This window comes from Heterodontus francisci, chromosome 34 (genome assembly GCF_036365525.1).
Source record: "Heterodontus francisci isolate sHetFra1 chromosome 34, sHetFra1.hap1, whole genome shotgun sequence".
Lineage (NCBI taxonomy): Eukaryota > Metazoa > Chordata > Chondrichthyes > Heterodontiformes > Heterodontidae > Heterodontus > Heterodontus francisci.
In genome coordinates, this window is record NC_090404.1 from 4,762,272 (window position 1) to 4,779,647 (window position 17,376).

The following is a 17,376-nucleotide window of genomic DNA, read 5'->3' on the forward strand; positions in this document are numbered from 1 at the left end:
AAGGGAGCTGTACTCTGCATTATCCCGTGCACGACCTATTCTGGGAGTGTTTGATGGACAGAATTCTTTCATATACTATACTGTATCAGCCTATGATGGAGCAGGACGCTGCTCTTTAATGCAACGTGGCACCTGACTGTGACAGACTATAAGATGGGAGGTGCTCCTCTTCGCTGTGCGGCCATTCTGTCCCTGGGCATTGGCATTTTGAGGCAGAAGGAAAGGTGTCTTTATTCTGATGGGCCACTGGATGGCGCAGCAGCACCGTCACCGAAAGACTTTTGGTTCAAACACAAACCAGACAGGACTGGTGGAAAATAGCTGTCAGGAAAAGGAAAAATGTGTAATCGGTAAAATGGAGTGTGTGAATGGGCCTTGGAGCAAGGAATTCAGCAAAGTCAAGTTAGTCCATTTGTTACTCAAGATTTATTAACAATTTCAAAAAAAACATTTTACAGAAACATTCTTAAAGGGTCCAAAGTGAATTTAACACCTGTGAGTCACATTGAGGACAAAACACATGCGATCTGAGCTGTAGACTACTTCTAAAATTGTTACAGATCAGAGAGAAAACAGGGGCTCAACATAAAGAGAAGGAAACAGTTGCGAATAAGGAATAGTTATTTATTTACAGATGAAATTCAAACTATTGTGAAACGCGAAGGCGCATAGACATTATAGGTAAGATTATCTGACACAATTCAAAGAGAAAAACGGAAACAATGTTTATGATCTTCTCAGCTACAGATTCTGAACCATAAACTGACGGCAATTTACTTTTACAGTTTGTTTGATAATACAGAAATGTTAAAAAATAAGGAAAATCCATGGCGGCCGAAATTCGATCGATTACTTAACCTGCAAAAGAGGGATAAATGAATGAAGCAGAGATTTCGTGGTCTTGGACATTCATCTCAGAACTATGAAATTTTAGAGATTTGTTAAACAGCTTCATTTAATTTGAAATGTGAGTGGATTGAATATTCTCACCTTCACCAGAGTGACGGCAGCGCTGTAGAAAATGCTCAGGAAGAACAGGATGATGAATGTGGAAGCGGTTGTCCAGATGTTGCCGCTCTCTTCCTCATTGTCTTCAATCCAGATGTGGCCTGAGTAATCTTCGGGTTTTTAGAGGAGAAATATATTTAGATCGTTCATTAATCCAGGATATAAGATTGTCAATTTGCACTCGCAGAGTTCTTCCTTAAGCCATTATTTTGCTCTCTAATTTAATTTTCAATTTGTATCGATTGTGAGGTTAATCACTCTTAGCAATCTACCTCTGTTACTAACCCCACAGCCATTCTTCCCATATGATCCTCGTCCAGGCCCTGTTGGAAAATATGATATTTCTTTCTTCAGGGTCAGGCGCTATTCTAGTCTGGATCAATCTTGTTCTATCATTCGGGATATCGATGGAATTTTACTGATCAATATCGATAGTTTTGAGATTTTCATTGGTGCTGGGAAAGAGATTGGATGCGAGTTCTAATCTTGTTTATTTGTGATGGAAGTTGTTGGGCAATCATTAATTGACCTAACTTTCTAAGCGAAAACTTTGCTTCACTGTGTTTGTAGGTCCAACATATACGAGGGAATATGTTGGAGAAGGTGCCCATTCAAACAGTGCATTTGAATGCTACTTTCACATATCGCCTGGTGCTTTTGTTTGTACGCTTTAATACATGTGTATGTGTGCATAAGTATCTGTTACTTTTCATCACTCAGTGCGTGTCCATGGCTTGTGTGTGTGAGATTTAATGTATGTTTTAATGCGTTTCTTTGTGCACCCGCCTGTGAATGTCTCAATGTGCGTATTTATATCTTGATGCCCGTGTGTTGTGTCCCTGTATGTTAGTATGTGCTTATGTGCCAATGTGTATCAATGTGTGTTTTCAAGTGGCCGCGTGTGTGTGTATGTGCATGTGCGTGTGTATAAAATATATCATCCTTAATGTTTTGTCTTCATTCATCCATGTGTGTGCATGAGCATGATAATGTTTGTTTTTGTGTGTGGTTTGGTCCCCATGCGTGCTTCATGTTGTGAGCATTTGTGTTGACAGATGTCTTTATGTTTTCCTGTGCGTCAATGTGTGTTTATGTTTCCATGTGTGCGTATGCGTTTGTTAATGTTTGTTTTGTGTGCTTCTGTCCCCATAAGTGTGATAATGCGTCTGCTTTTGTGTTGATGTCTACGTTTATGCATTAATATGTGTGATTATGTGTACATGTGTGCTAATGCGTGTGTTATGTGCATGTTTTTGCATCCATGTATGTGTCATAATGTTAATGTTGGTGTCTATTTGTGTGTGAGTGATCGTGTTAATGTGTCTGTTTAAATGTTTGAGTGCAGATGTGTTTGTCTGTTAATGTGCGAGTATGTTTCCATCTAGCTGTGTTTATGTCTATGATAATGAAAGCTTTTCCGTCTATGTTTCTGTGTTTGTGAGACTGTACTAATGTGTACATTTATGTTTATTTTTGCGTGGGTGACTGTGAAGTGTTTATATCTGCGTTTGAGTCTGTTTGTGTGTGTAGGTGTAAGTGTGTGGTTGTGCATTTGAGTGTGTTTATGTGTGTGTTTTTGTCTGTGTGCCTGCGCATCTTTATTCTTGTTCAAAGTTTTACAGAGAATAAATAACCGGGTCTGACCCTGACGGTGTGCATTATGGAGAATATTCTTCACTGTTCTGTGTATAAATGTATTCTGTGCGAGATGTCATCTGACATCATCTGAATGACTGCAACAATGCAACTGATGGATAAAAACAGAAGTTCTGGAAATACTCAGCAGGTCAGACAGCAGCTGTGGACAGAGAAGCAGAATTAACGTTTCAGGTCGGTGCCCTTTTCACACACCTGAAATGTTAACTCTGCTTCTCTCTCCACAGATGCTGCCTGACCTGCTGAGTATTTAAGCATCTTCTGTTTTTATTTCAGATTTCCAATATCTGCAATATTTTGCTTTTATTTCCATGAAACTGATGGGCCACAGAAACATCAGGAACAGGAGATGATTAAATCTTCAGCTAGATTTAGATGATTATGTTATTGGAATTTAACAGGGAAACCGTGAACGATATTACGTTACATAAATATATATTTTACAATGTGATTCCCATGTGGAAAGTTTAAAATCTTCGCACACTGCGCTCGAAGCCGACTTTGTACTGATGGCATTTGAGTCCATTTAATAGAGAGCAGGGGGAGTGGGAGTATAAGGTTTACAAATGTCCTTGCCCCTTTTTCTGTTGGAGGAAATGTGGCGAGGAGCTACAGTCAGTTCACAATTCTCTTTCCCGTCTGTCTGTTGCAGAAGTACCGTTGCAGTGGATTCACAAGTACCCTTTCCTCTTCTCTGTTTGGGAAGTGGGGTACAGTGTTTTAGTAAATTCCTCTTCCCCCTCTTTCTGTTGGGGGATTTTGGGAAGATTTCGTATTCGTGTGTGGCCATCACTTCAGTTCCCAGTGCGCATGATGCTGCAACTAAAAACTGACCCTATTCTGAAGGGATGGCCAACACGAGAAGCAGGTACACCGAGATCTAAATGCACTGCGTATTTTTGTTGGTAAGGAGAAATGTCCAGATTCCCCATCTCCTCCTCCCCGGCCCCCCACCCCTGTCCCCCTCTAATGCTCCCCACCGCCTCCCCCTCCTCCAACGGGAGGAAAGTTGCTGAAATACTTCCACAGAATCCAATAATGAATCAGGTTTACTCTGTGAATTATTATGTGCTGGAAACACTGGTTGTACAAGACTTGGGCCCGAGACCTGCAAATATCATGCTTTGATGAAAAGACATACACTTAGCAAATGTGGGAAGCACAATTAATTGAGCTGTTGTGTATTTAAATCGCGATTGGAAGAAAAGGTCTTTATAGTGTTTTTTTATTTAAGAATTGAAATGCAATCGAGAAATTCTCATTGACATGAATTAACGGTGTCCAACAGTGCAAGGGAAATGTTCACAAAACTCGGTTTACCGCTGGATTTATTAACTGTTCTGTTGATGATCTTCAAGGGGATCGCTTCATGTCCCACCACACAGGAGTAAGAAGCGCCGCTGGCCCACTCCTTTGCTGCAATGGATAACAGGCTGTAGATGAAGAAGGAGCTCTTGTCGTTCTCCGCCATCACCTCGGTGTTCTTGTAGTTGCCGGGATTCACCGACTTGTCATTGACGGTCCACTTGACGAAGATCTCTCGGGGGGAGAAACCTCGCACTAAGCAGGTGAGGGAGAGGAACCTCTCTGCGGAGATTTCTTCTGCTGGGGGCAGGAGAACAGACACAGACGGTTCCCGCAGATCTTTCCATGCTGAAAAATTAAAATAAATGTCAATAAACTAGACAATTTCAGAGACAATGACACCAGTGGTTAAATGTGAGAGAAATTGTGAAGGTTTTCCTTTTCGTCTCTGGGGCCTGTGCTGTTTTCCAGCCGGTGCAGAGGTGCTGCAATCCTGCTCGCTGAGAACATAAAGGATTAGACTGGAAAATTACATAGAACTTGCAGCACAGGAGCAGGCCATTAGGACGAGCTAGCCTATGCTGGTGTTTATGCTGCACACGGACCTCCTCCCACCTTACTTCAGCTCTTTCTATTCCTTTCTCCATAATCTACGTATCTAGCATCACTTAAAATGCATCACCTCTGGTCCCAGGGAGGTTCATTAGTGAATTACAATTAAATTATCAGCGTAATCCATTCAACCACTTAATTGGGCCTTGCACAAACACCGGCAAGAAGCACAACATCTGATTTATTGCTTCAATCACATTGCTCACCTTCCTTGTGGATGGCATCTCTGAGAGGAGTCGGCAGATCCTGATGGCTCACCACACAGTAGAACACAGCCTCACTCAGCCAGGCTTGTGTCGAGATGTCTACAGTGCTGATCACGCTGTCGGGATCCTCTCCGGGTTGGACGGCAATCTCTGATTTCAAAGGCTTCTGTTCTTGTGTCCAGGACACGTTGACACCATAAGGAGCATTAGACACGACGCAGGTTAAGGTGACCGTCGCCTCCAGTAAGACCTGTTCTATTGATGGTGGCAGTAGTTTAATTACTGGATGATTGCACTCGGAAGAATCTGTAGAACAGAAATGAGAGTCAAAGAAATCTCCATCTTCAGGATCAGGACGCGAGTATTTAACTATCACTTTTTTCAGGAGGGGAAAAACACCTTTCGCTTCAACACTGTCGTTCATGGGAAGGGCAACGATTTGTAAAATCTGGGACATCCAAGCGGATCACATCTCTGCTGAATATAATGGCTCTGTCACCCTAGGACATGAGCTACACATGTAATTCATACTGGCTCAAAACGAATGAAATTACGAATTTTAGGACCAACTGGAAACAAAGTTAATGTTCTGGTGCCTTGTCAGTATATTTGGGGAGATGAAAATGTTCAGCAACCAGTCAGAGGAGGGGCGAAAGGTCGGTAAAATGCAGTCCCAAGGTTTTTGTTTTTGTGTGGTGAGGAATAATTCGCAATACCGGATGAGATAGTTTTCTAATATCTGCCACGAGTGAGTATTTCTCATGTGTCGGCCTGGAGTTAGAAGGCGATCTGACCACAGGACTGTAATAAGAGCATAAGAATAAGATTAGGCCATTCAGCCCCTCGAGCACGTTCCGCCATTCAATTACACGATGGCTGAATTGTATCTTAATTCTGTTTACCCATGTATAACCCTTAATACCCTTACCTGTCAGAAATCTATCACTCGCAACATTAAAGTTTTCAATGGATGTCAAGCTTCTAAAGTGAGTTGGGGGAGAGAATTCCAGATTACCGCTATCTACTGTGTGAATACTCCCTTCCTGATATCATTCCTGAATGACCATGGTCTAATCTGAAGGTTATGCCCCCTTGTTCTGAAGTTCCTCACCCGAGGAAATATTTTTCTCCATTGACTCCATCAATTCCAGTAAACATCTTAACCACCTCAATTAGATCACCCTTTAATCTTCTGTCCTCAAAGCAATACCAGTTTGGCCTGTGAAACCTGTCCTCTTAACTTAACCCGATCAGCCCCGTTATCATTATGGTCAATTCTTGTTGCACCACTCCCAAGGCCAATACATTCTTCCTGTGCTCTGCAGTCCAGAATTGAACACAGTTTTCTAAATAGGGTAGATGCTCTTTCTGGCACCTGATTCCGAGGCCGTTACCAAGAAAGGGTTCCAGATGCCGATTGCTGCTCCGTGTATGATTAACCCATTCAGGATAAAGCTGATATACAGGCCACCTCACTCACTATATAACATCACAGGAGAGCTAAACATTCTTTCATGATGTGATGACATGTTGAACCGTGAGCAATCCTAATTTCTAATTTCTAAATCCTAAACTCACAGCCAAATAACACATAAAAACTGCACGATGGCGATTTAGAAATTGTTCTTTGTACTAACTCCAATAAATTCCTGACTTTCAGTAACATGGAGTACAGAAAGGTGTGGAGCTTCCTGGGACTGTGCATCTTACCTGGCGATCCGGTGATGTTTCGGCTTTGGGTGGCCGCTTGATGGGAGACCTGGCAGGTATAGACCGTGTTGGTGAACCATTCCCGAGCGGGGACTGTCAGCCGACTGGTCGCTGAGAAATTCCCGTTCGTTTCACAGGCGGGAGAGGTGACGAAGCCCGATTCCATGGGATGTCCATCCTTCAACCAACTCACGGTTATTGCTTCTGGATGGAAATCGATGATTGAACACACGACAGTTGCAAATCTGCTGCTTGTGATTTCTTCACTGGAAGTCTGGGTGAGGATAACCGTTGGATGGACGATGTCACCTTTACAATCTTCAAGAAAAAACATGTTAGACATTTCTAGAAGAAGTTAATAACTGATACAAACTGTTCTGATATTTTAACAGGTTATTTGCATCAAGCAGGCACTAACTGATGTTTCCAGGGGTCTGCACTGTGCACAACACTCTAAATGTGGAATAGCCAATGTTCTACACAAGATCCTTCTAGCTTTTCTGTTTTTCCACAGTTTCCACAACACTAACCTGGAATTTCCTTGATCCAGAGCGACTCGCCGCGTCGAACCTCGCAGTAGATTTTGCTGCTTCCCACCTCTGACTCGGTGATGGTTAATTGGCTGCTCAGGGTGTAGGTTCCCTTCTTGTTCAGCACTGACGGGTAAGTCTTCAAACCAGTGGTGATCGGTTCTTCACCTTTCTTCCAGGAAACGCTGGTGATTTGGGGGATGTAGTCCATCGCCAAACAGCCGTAGGCCATGGAGCCATCGGTGTTGGGTTGTTCACAGGAGCACAGGCCGTAAAGAGTTGGGGGAGACGGTGTCGCTAGGAAAGAATGGCAAATTGAACAAGTTAGACTGTGATTCATGCTTATTAAGTAACCAGACATCTCGCAATTCGACTCCAGCTGGAAACTGATTCCAATATTTTCCGATTAAAACCTTCATCCGCATTTGAGCTGCGATCAGTTACATCATTTGGTGTTCATCACCTGTCGGTCCCCTGGTCAGGAACACACCTCTCTTTCAAGACCTGTCACATTACAAAACTAAGAGCCTTTTGAAGTTATCTCAATGAGGTATTTTTCATTGGATTAAACTGAAAGAGGAGTTTCCCCACTTTGTTCGGCCAATATTTATTTCTAAATCAACAACACTTGGTCAAAAAACATGCGGCATTTAGTTTTTGGAAATTTCTTCTCTGCAAATTGACTACTGGGTTTCCCCGCACCTCCACCTCCTCCCAGCAACCCTCCCCACCACCAGCAGACCACCCCGCCCCCCAACTCCCACTCCCCCTCCAAAAATATAGCAACTACTCTGAAAAAGTGCCATTGGAATGCGTGCTTGTAAAATGAACTTAATACTGTAAACTTGAATACAAGGCAAATTCATACCATTACTTTCCCATAAAAACCTACAATACATCTGAGCATGCTTATGACCCTGGGTGATAAATTCATAGACATGATAGCTGAGAAGAAGGCCATTCGGTCCATCAGGCCTGTGAAAGATCACTCCAGCGATCCCGCTGACCTTCCAATTCCTTATCTTTTCAAAATTTCATTTTATCCAGCTATTTTAGATTCTGTTTACAGCCCTCTTTCTGATAGGACATTCCAGATCCTAACAACCCCCTGTGTAGAAAAGTAGATTCATACACTCTTCCTTCATTCTTTTGACGCTGATTTTAAATCAGTGTCCTCTGCAGACCAACTCACTGATCTGGGCAAATTGGTATCTGAATTTCTGGATAAAACATTCATTATTCAAAACACCTCTACCAGACTTCATTTTAATCTTCTATGTTCCTATAATAATGAAGAACTTTTACAATAAATAGTTGAAGTCTACTTTAAAATATGGACTGAATCATTTCGTACACAGATTTCAGAGGGGAATTTTTACACAGCCTAGTTTCTGGAATTAAAGTTTTTAATGACTCGGCAATGACTCTAAGCTATCACTTTCCTTTTCAGTACTTGAAGATTGTGACTTCTGTTCTATATTATTCGACTGAATGGATTCTCTGGAGTTTGCTTCTCCCTCCAACTCAAATAATAAACCGAATTAGATCCGATTCCTAAAAATCGGTCATTTGGACTGATGCACTTTAAATGGTCCATTTAACTTTCCAAAGTATCTTCCCACCCCTCACCAGTGAGAACTGGTGTTGCTGACTGTGTCGTTACAGACACATCTTCTTGCTGCTTGCACCGACCATAATGTGAACATCAGGACTATTTTACAAATATTCTACAAATATCTGATATTGTCATTACTTAAACATTATAAATCGAGTGAATATCAGTCGGTTCCATGGAAGGAAGGACAAAAGTTCCTGAAGTGTTATTGCTGACATGGTCAACTCTCACTTCTGATTTGTGCGGATAATTCAAACACCTGAGGCCTATCGGTCAGATATTGGAAGCTCGCTCACCAATATGATGTGAAAGAGGATGCTGGTTATGCTGGCGCAACAGTAGGACATATGGGCTTTCAAATGGCATTAGATAACATGTCACGTAAGAGAACATTCGGAAAATGGAAGCGCGTGGATTAAAGGGGTCTGAGTAACCTGTTCAGGTATAGGAAACAGAGAGTGACGGTGAACCAATGATTTTCTGACTGGAGAGAATTAAGCATTGTGATCCCCCCTTGGGTTGGTCATAGGGTCATTATTATTTTTGTTAAATATAATGACGTGGTATTGGGTATGGGGCGTAGAATTTCGAAGGTCAAAGACGATACTAAACAAATAGTGAGCAGGATAGTATCAGAGTTCAGAAGGACATGGGCAGGTGAAATGTTCAGAGACAGAGCAAATACAATTTCATGCGGTTAAATGTGAAGTGCTGGAACTTTTGAGGGACAACACGGAAAGTTAATGCAATCTAAATGGTCCGATATTCAAGGGGTAGAAATGTAGAGGGACCAGAGTTGCATTTTCACAATGTTTTTTTTCAAGGTCGTTAAGAAAGCGAATGGAATACTTGGTCTTATAAAATGTAGTACGAATTACAAAAAACCAGGAAGTCATATTAAAGTATTACTCATCACTAATTAGGCTGGAGTATTTTTGCACAATTCTGGCCGTCACACTTTCGAAAGGATGTCAAGGCTTTGTGGGGAGTGTCGAGGGAGTTTACCAGACTGATGCCAGGAATGAGGGAGTTCAGTTATATAGAGTTATTATACGAGATAATTGTTCTCGTTAGGCGATTACCGATTAGTTATGTTCAAAATTATGGGATGTTTTGATAGAGCAGATAAGGAAAAACTATTTCCTCTGAAAAGTGGGTCAGTAACAAAATAATTAATTGTCAAAAACGAGCGTGGGCGGGTGGTGGCTGCGGAAAATGGATTCATTCCAGACAGAGGGGGCTTTTCACAGATGCATCGAACGATTACACCACAAAAGGAGGCCATTCAGCCCGTCGTGTCTGTGCAGGTTCTCTGCAGGCGCAACCGGACATATCCTCGAAGGACATTAATTTGCGTGGCTATGAGGGAAAAACTGTCTTGTAAGATTAAATTGGAGAGCGCTTTGAGAGCTAACACAGGCATGACGGGCTGAATGGCCAAATTCTCTGCGAGAACTTTCTATCATTCTACCCGACTCAGTCGTATTAGTTATCCCCAATTTAATGGGACGAAAGGCTTCATAAATTTTAACATCTCTGTGACATATATTTTGTTGCTTTTTATAATGAAAGAGGGTTTTTAAAATAAGAGGTTCTGAGCGATTTTATTCAAATGAGTCAATCAGATACTGTCAGAGACTTAAAGCATATTGTGATTGACATTGATTGCAAGCTCATTGTATCACTTCAAAAATTTCACAAGAGCTTACTTCAGTGGCTCTGTGCCCTCTGCTGTGACACAATCCAATGATTGCAACTCACCAGAGTTTATCACTGACTGTCACCTTTTGAAAATACTAGAACTAAATAATGATTTCAAACATGAGAATATCATGATGGTTATTCGGAGCGGGAGTCTCCACTATCTCCATTTAAGGTGCCAAAATAACGTCCAGTCTCCCATCAGATCAGAACAGGCGTTGGTCTCTGGAGCGTTACAATCACTTCCTGAAACTGTTTGTTCTGAAAGTGCACTCAAAATCAGGCCAATCTCATTCAATAATTATCTGAAACTTAATATGTTTAAATATTATTAATTCATTAAAATTTGGCCAAGAATTATTATTAAAATCAATTCATGTGCATTGTTTCATCTGGACAATTGAATAATTTATATTCATATATCTGGGTCGAGGACTCACAGCTTATGAGTTTGATGCACATTGAGATTCCTTGAACACTGTGGGGAAAACATTCTCAGATCAGGTACAGGACAGTTAAGCTGCAAAGTAAAGATCCCTCTATACGGCCCTATCATGAGTTGTAATCTCAGACATCGCAAGTGTTAAATTCCGTAGAAAGCCGCCTCTAGACTACACTGTCACTCTGGGTCAGGTACACCATCTGTTTAATATAAAATAAAAATTCCCTCTACGCTGTCCCATCAAATATATCCAGGACAGGTTCAATCCGGTTTAGATACTGAGTAATTCCTCCCTCTACGCTGTCCCCATTAAGTAGTCCCAGGACAGTTACAATATAGATTAAATATACAGGAAGACTTCCTCTACATTGCCGAATCAATCACTCCCAACGGAGGTACATTACTGATTACAAACTGACCAAATCTCCTTCTGCTGTCCGTCTGTTGTGTCTCTGAACTGTTATTTCTGACTGCCACAGACTGGAATTATGATCTCATTGCTGAGGCGCCTCATCAAACTTAAAGTCAAACTTTTAGGTTTCTCGGGGGTACAAGTTTCTTAATTAAATGGATCAAGTTGCACTCCTTGAAATGAAACGAACCAGTCTGTTTGCAACCTGCAGGGAGGATTCCTCGTCCTGACACAGTGAGCAGGCGCACAGAAACAGAACAGACACAAACGGTGCAACAATCGGGCTCTCAGCAGATAGATCTGTTCAATTGTCAATTTCAATGAAGCTGTTTTATTCTAGTTCATCAATTGTCAAATTGTGACCACTCCAAGTCTGTATACTCTTTGAAATTAAACTGATATTCATTTCAAAAACTCCCTTCGACCTCCAAATGTTTCTCCCTGTCTGTTTACAATCTTAAAAGCATGTAAGAAAGTTTCGCTTAAAATGAGTACATCAGAAGAATACACATTCAGGAAAATTAGATGTCCATAACCAGAACTCAGTGACAGAGTAAGAATTTAGAAAATCAGGAGATATGTATCTTGCAAACTGATTACCCACTGATTTGACACAATTTCATAATTCAATTTTACAAAAAAAATTAGTTGAACCACTGCTCAAAGTTAATTCATTAAAATCTGCGGTGATACTTGATTGAGCTGAGAACAGCTGAGTAAGAAATGTATTGTTCTCTAAGTTATTGCCAGACATAATGAATTAATCTCTCCGATTCTTGAGATTTTGCACTCATTGGAATCCTGGCAAGTATACTATTGAATTGTGGGAGGTCATTTATGTTTAGTGAATTAGCACTATTATATTCTAAGCTAATATTCATGTTAGCTGATTTTATACTGCATTTATCATTTATAAATAAATAAAAATAAATAAATTAGTTAATATTACTTCAAGACCAGTTTCTGCCTGGCACCTTGTGAATTAATGGAGTTTTAATTAAGTTATTATGACACTTTATCAGTATTAAATAATTAACGTCATATTAATAGATGAAAACCTTCAGACAAATATATTACTTCATGCTGAAATCGAATCACAGTGCAATAATTTAAAATGAACAATAACTTCTCGTCCCGCCCTGCTTTCTCTCTACAAACTTGTAAACTGGGCAGGTATCTGAATGCGTTGATATATTATAAGCTCCTTCCATTCTCAGCGAGTATTTCACACAATGTATTTAGCCTGGCCGGGGTCACATGTCACTAACTGGGCTGCAACATGGCATGTTTGTGAAAGCAGCTCTCCCGTGTTTAAATATCGTTATAAATCTTAACTATATGAGATAAAATATCTAAAACATCCGGGCACTTTGCGATCAGTAACTATGCTGCCACTATTTAATCACACGATGTTTTTAGATTTTACTCCCGTAATTCACAAATTAATTGCAAAATATATTTTGATTTTTATTGAAAGAAGTTCCAAAATGATCACTGCAAAACTGGACAAAAACAACTCTTTCAGATCATCTGTGACATTGAAACCTAATGAGCAAATGTAGCCGAGATTTGGCGGATCAATTTAATATTTATTAAGCATAACTCTCAGGTATAATCTGTTCTTTGTCTATCATTCCATCCTGCGTGCAGCACAACTATGGGAGACAGGATGTTGTTACTGAATTCAAAACTAACATTAAACTTTTGTAATTAATTGAATCTGCTTGAATTTCCAGGTGTTGTTTGTTTGTCTTTAGCCTTACGCAGTCTGCAAGTTTCTTCAAGTTAAATAAAATCATATGCACAATTCTTTGACTGCCATTGACCTCTTCTCCCAGGAAAATGGTTAATATTAGATTAGTGATAATTATCGCACTATCCAACAACAAATGACATTGAAGAAGGAACATGGAAGAACATGAACGCAAAGAATGTAATAACCGGACAGATATATTACACTGACAAACTGCAATTTACAACGCCTATTTAAGTTGTAAGTAAATACAAGCTGACATTCACCTGTTTTAATCAGGAATATCACAATTAATTTAAAAGCGCTCATTAACCTGAAAACAGCACTGGAATAAGTACACTCTTATTGAAATAATTTCAAGCACAATTAAAAATAGTCTCCAGTCATAAAGTTTTCCGGTCACGACAATTGTGCGCTTGGCACGCCAGAACTGTAAAAGACGATTCTTGAATAATGAATCGATATTAATATGAAAGCGTATTTGGTTTATATGAGGACATATTGCCGCATTATAATTGTTTGAATTGTATTAATTTTACTCTCCAATCTGCAAACCTGCTACTTATTCAGTTTGTAATTGCAGTAACATTTCACGGATTGAAGGAGCGTTACAAACCATGACTTAACAGTTCAATCTGCAATTATCATTTAAATTTTTTTAAATGCCTTGAAATATCTTTTTATTTTATTTCTGAAATCTGCCTGTTATCCGGCTTTCGAATCGTCTTTGAAGCAGTTTCAAACAAATAGAATGTATCCATTTGATCAGAAAACCTGCAGCCGCTCGATGTCACCCGGGTTAAACAAAGCAGAAACGCCAAATAGTTTTACAAATTTTACTTTGGAACACAGAGACACACTCTCCTCAGCAGATAAGCTCCAACTCACATCACTGAGGGGCTGAATCCCGCCTCAGTACGTTTCAAGGCGAAGCAGCTTAATTTCACAATCACTTTCAGTAGAATCAAATGTAACATCCCAAAAAAAAATCTCAATACAGAATCCACCGAGCCTGCCTGTCTCTGAATTACCAAATATATAAAATAAAGGCAGCAGATTTGTTAGTACAGAGAGCATGTTTAATAAATTAATATTGATTCTGTAGCATATTTCATTGATATTGCCTGATATCACTGCATTATTGAAAGTGAGGTTATATTAATGTAAATCTGGCCAAAGCTGCAAATTTGTTATTTCTGCAGTTCTTAATTACATCAAAATTTATTGTATTACATATGAGCATTCGTAAGCAGTAGATTGATAGATAGCAATTTAATTACCACAAATAAAAATAGATCAAAATATCAGAAGGCTATTTTTGACCACTGAAGCTTTCTGCATAATTTTATTTCAAACATATTTAAAGACTTATTGTTTCTATTAGATCAGAAAACCTGCAGCAACTAGATGTCACCCAGATTAAACATTGCAGAAACGTCAAACGGTTTAACAACAGTTTGGTATTTAAAGTAGCCCAAACACTCAGTCCCATCAACAAATAAACACCAAATCACATCAATCTGGCGCTGAATCCTTCAACAGCACCGTGTGTAAAGAAACCATTAAGTTCTTTAATCCTTTAGCAGCAGAATCACGTAAAACATTGCAACAAATTCGCAATATAGAATCCACCAAATCCACTTTTCAGTGAACGAATGTATCATGACAAAAAACAGAAATATAAAATTAAAAACACAAATAAAATAGTTAATGAATAAATGTATTTTTCTTACCTGCAGTCACCGTCACCATGGTCCCTTGTCCCCAGTAGTCAAGATAGTCACAGTGTTACATTCCCTGGGCTGGGTCACACAATAACCGGCTCTGCACAGAATAGTGAGAAATCCATTATTATTTTAAATATCCACACTCCAGAGGCAAAATCAAATCTTGATGGTTCTTTGTAAAATTATAACTGTGTTAATAATTCTTTTCACTCTTTATAAATTTCCCTGATGTTTTATATTTCACACAGTAACATATCAGCAATTATTGAAATCACCAACTGATGAATGAATAATTAATCCGTTTATCCAAAATAAACCGTGCTAGGAGGACAGTGCTGGACACAAATAGTACTTCACTGTATATATAGTTGTATTGTTAAGGCGAGCTCTGACCCAGAATCATCAATTAGTGCTGAGGGAGTTTTTGTATTGACAGTAACTGCTGTGCCACCCAGTATATCACAGTGAGACAAACCGTGTCAAATACTGCGGCGGACTGTTAACTGTGAAATACAGAGATTACATTTCACAGCGCTCTCAAAAACATGATTCCGATTCCCCTAAGAGTACATCAGTGAGATAATTCAGTTTATACCTGTCATTATATTTATAAAGGAGATTGGAATATTTCTGAATCATCTGTGCTGATTCAGCGTGACAGTCAACATGAATGAAGCTGGAGACTTTTATGCAATTTTACAAATCTTTATTGCATTTCCCCAATTTTTTATTTAATCCTCATTGTTTACGGACCATCTGCCGTGTTAGTGATCGCTGGTTTGTGCAAACTCCCTGTATGGGGTTTTTGTATGAGGAATTCGCTCTGTACAGCACCGTGACCCACTGCTGTACCCACAGTGACACGAACCTGCACAAATACTGCACTCACTCTCTGTTCAGTACTGCCTCCCACTATTCACTTCAAATAGAAATTCACTTCTGATCTAATTCAGAATATATTCAAAAGTTTACACCATGCAGGAGTAATTGAACCAAGTAACTCCCTCCAGGTCTCAGTCACATTAAAACCAGCATCTTATCCAGATCTGCAATTGCTGACACTGTAAACATTAAAAATCAGCACAGACAAAATTACTCATCAGTACTTCGGTTAGTGTCTGAGATTTGTACCATTGAATTTTCACTGTGCTAGCTCTGTCAGAGACGGTCTATGGCCTGGTTCTGAACAACGCCGTTAATATTGTATTTAATAAAATTACTGACCGTCAGTTTATGATCGAAGTTGTCGAATTCCCTCTCCATGTGTTATTGTACATGTCCAGCCCTGGTTCCTCTCGTTGTGATCTCTTGCACAGTAATAAATGGCGGTGTCTTCAGTCTTCAGTTTCTTCATGTCCAAAGCGAAGATGTTTTTTGAAGTGTCTTTGGACGCAGTAAATCGATCTTTAATCTCCGGGGCGTAGTTGTTGCTGGATGAACTGTAGTAGTAAACTATCCACTCCAGCCCCTGCCCGGGAACCTGTCGGATCCAGTACATGCTGGAGCTGCCAAGAGTGAACCCGCTGGTTTTACAGGTCAGTCTCAGGGAGCCTCCGGGTTTCCCGGTCTCTGCCTCTGGCTGAGTCAACACGACATCCGAATGGACACCTGTAAAAAAATATCAAAAACCCCGAGGATTAATCCTGGTGAAATGATTCCTGACTCTATAACTTTCCAGAGAGAGACTAACACTGAGACGGTAACAGTGAGAGACTCGGACAGTAAAAACTACTCACGGGATAAGAAAACCAGTAACAGACTGAGAGAAATCGCCGACCTCATCTTTCTGGCAATTTGGGGGTAATGGTTCTGGTAAGAACTCACTGAGCAAACCGACTCCCGTACTGTTGTATTGCGGTCCCAGTGACCGGCATTTAAATACCCGGCAGAAGGGGGCGAGGTTACAGGCGCCGCCTATTGCTTCCCTGATAGAGGCGGTTACTGGATCCACGTCCCATCTTCCACATCATCAACAGAATAGACTCATATCATTACACTGAGTTATTATTAAATGTGAACTTTTTATCGGTATCCAGGGATAGTCAGTTGGCTGTGTGGTTTCAATGCAATGTGTTACTCGGTACTAAATGGAACTGTTGCAGTGAAGAATGTGTCAGTAATAAACAATTGCATTGTGCACTGTGAATTAAATCCCTTTATTTCCTCAACTCATCACAGGGGATGTGAATCACTAAGATTAAATTACGTTACCAAGGTCTAAAGTTACTGATAGTATGTATCAATTCATCTCCCTTTGATCCGTACCAGTGAAGTGTCCCCGATAATTTGAATTGTTATCAATTTATGCAATTAAATGCGGGACATAAGTAAAGTGATTTTATTTTCAATTTGAATGGCTGTAGTTATACGATTTAGGATCAGAATGAATAGAAACGCCTCGTATTATACAAGTCTTTCTCTCTGTCTGCATTTCTCGAGCTGCTCCTGACGCCAGTCCTTTTAAAATTACCGAATGCAGAAGTCCGCTTGCCTTGATACGTAAAATTCATATCAGCTTTGGAAAAAGAGAATCTAGTGAATCAGAATCAATACGGTAATCAGGAAATCTATCCCTGATACCCAGATCATTGCAGCTAACATTAATAACGACAGACTGTTTAACACGCACTGGTATCAGGAACACAGTATATCAGGACTTAAAGCTATGCTACAAAATATCACAAAAAGAAACGCTTTAT

The 17,376-nt window shown here is 40.0% G+C and overlaps 1 long non-coding RNA gene and 1 pseudogene across 1 annotated transcript; both read right to left on the minus strand.

Moving 5' to 3' along the window:
* Nucleotides 1–407: 407 nt before the first annotated feature.
* On the minus strand, nucleotides 408–3,592 carry LOC137348941 (uncharacterized). The gene is made up of 2 exons (XR_010969144.1): nucleotides 991–3,592; nucleotides 408–858 (listed from the first exon to the last, which is right to left on the minus strand). It is a non-coding gene; the product is annotated as an uncharacterized lncRNA (long non-coding RNA).
* Nucleotides 3,593–3,872: 280 nt separating this feature from the next.
* On the minus strand, nucleotides 3,873–16,538 carry LOC137348940 (Ig heavy chain C region-like; annotated as a pseudogene).
* Between the last annotated feature and the right edge of the window lie 838 nt (nucleotides 16,539–17,376).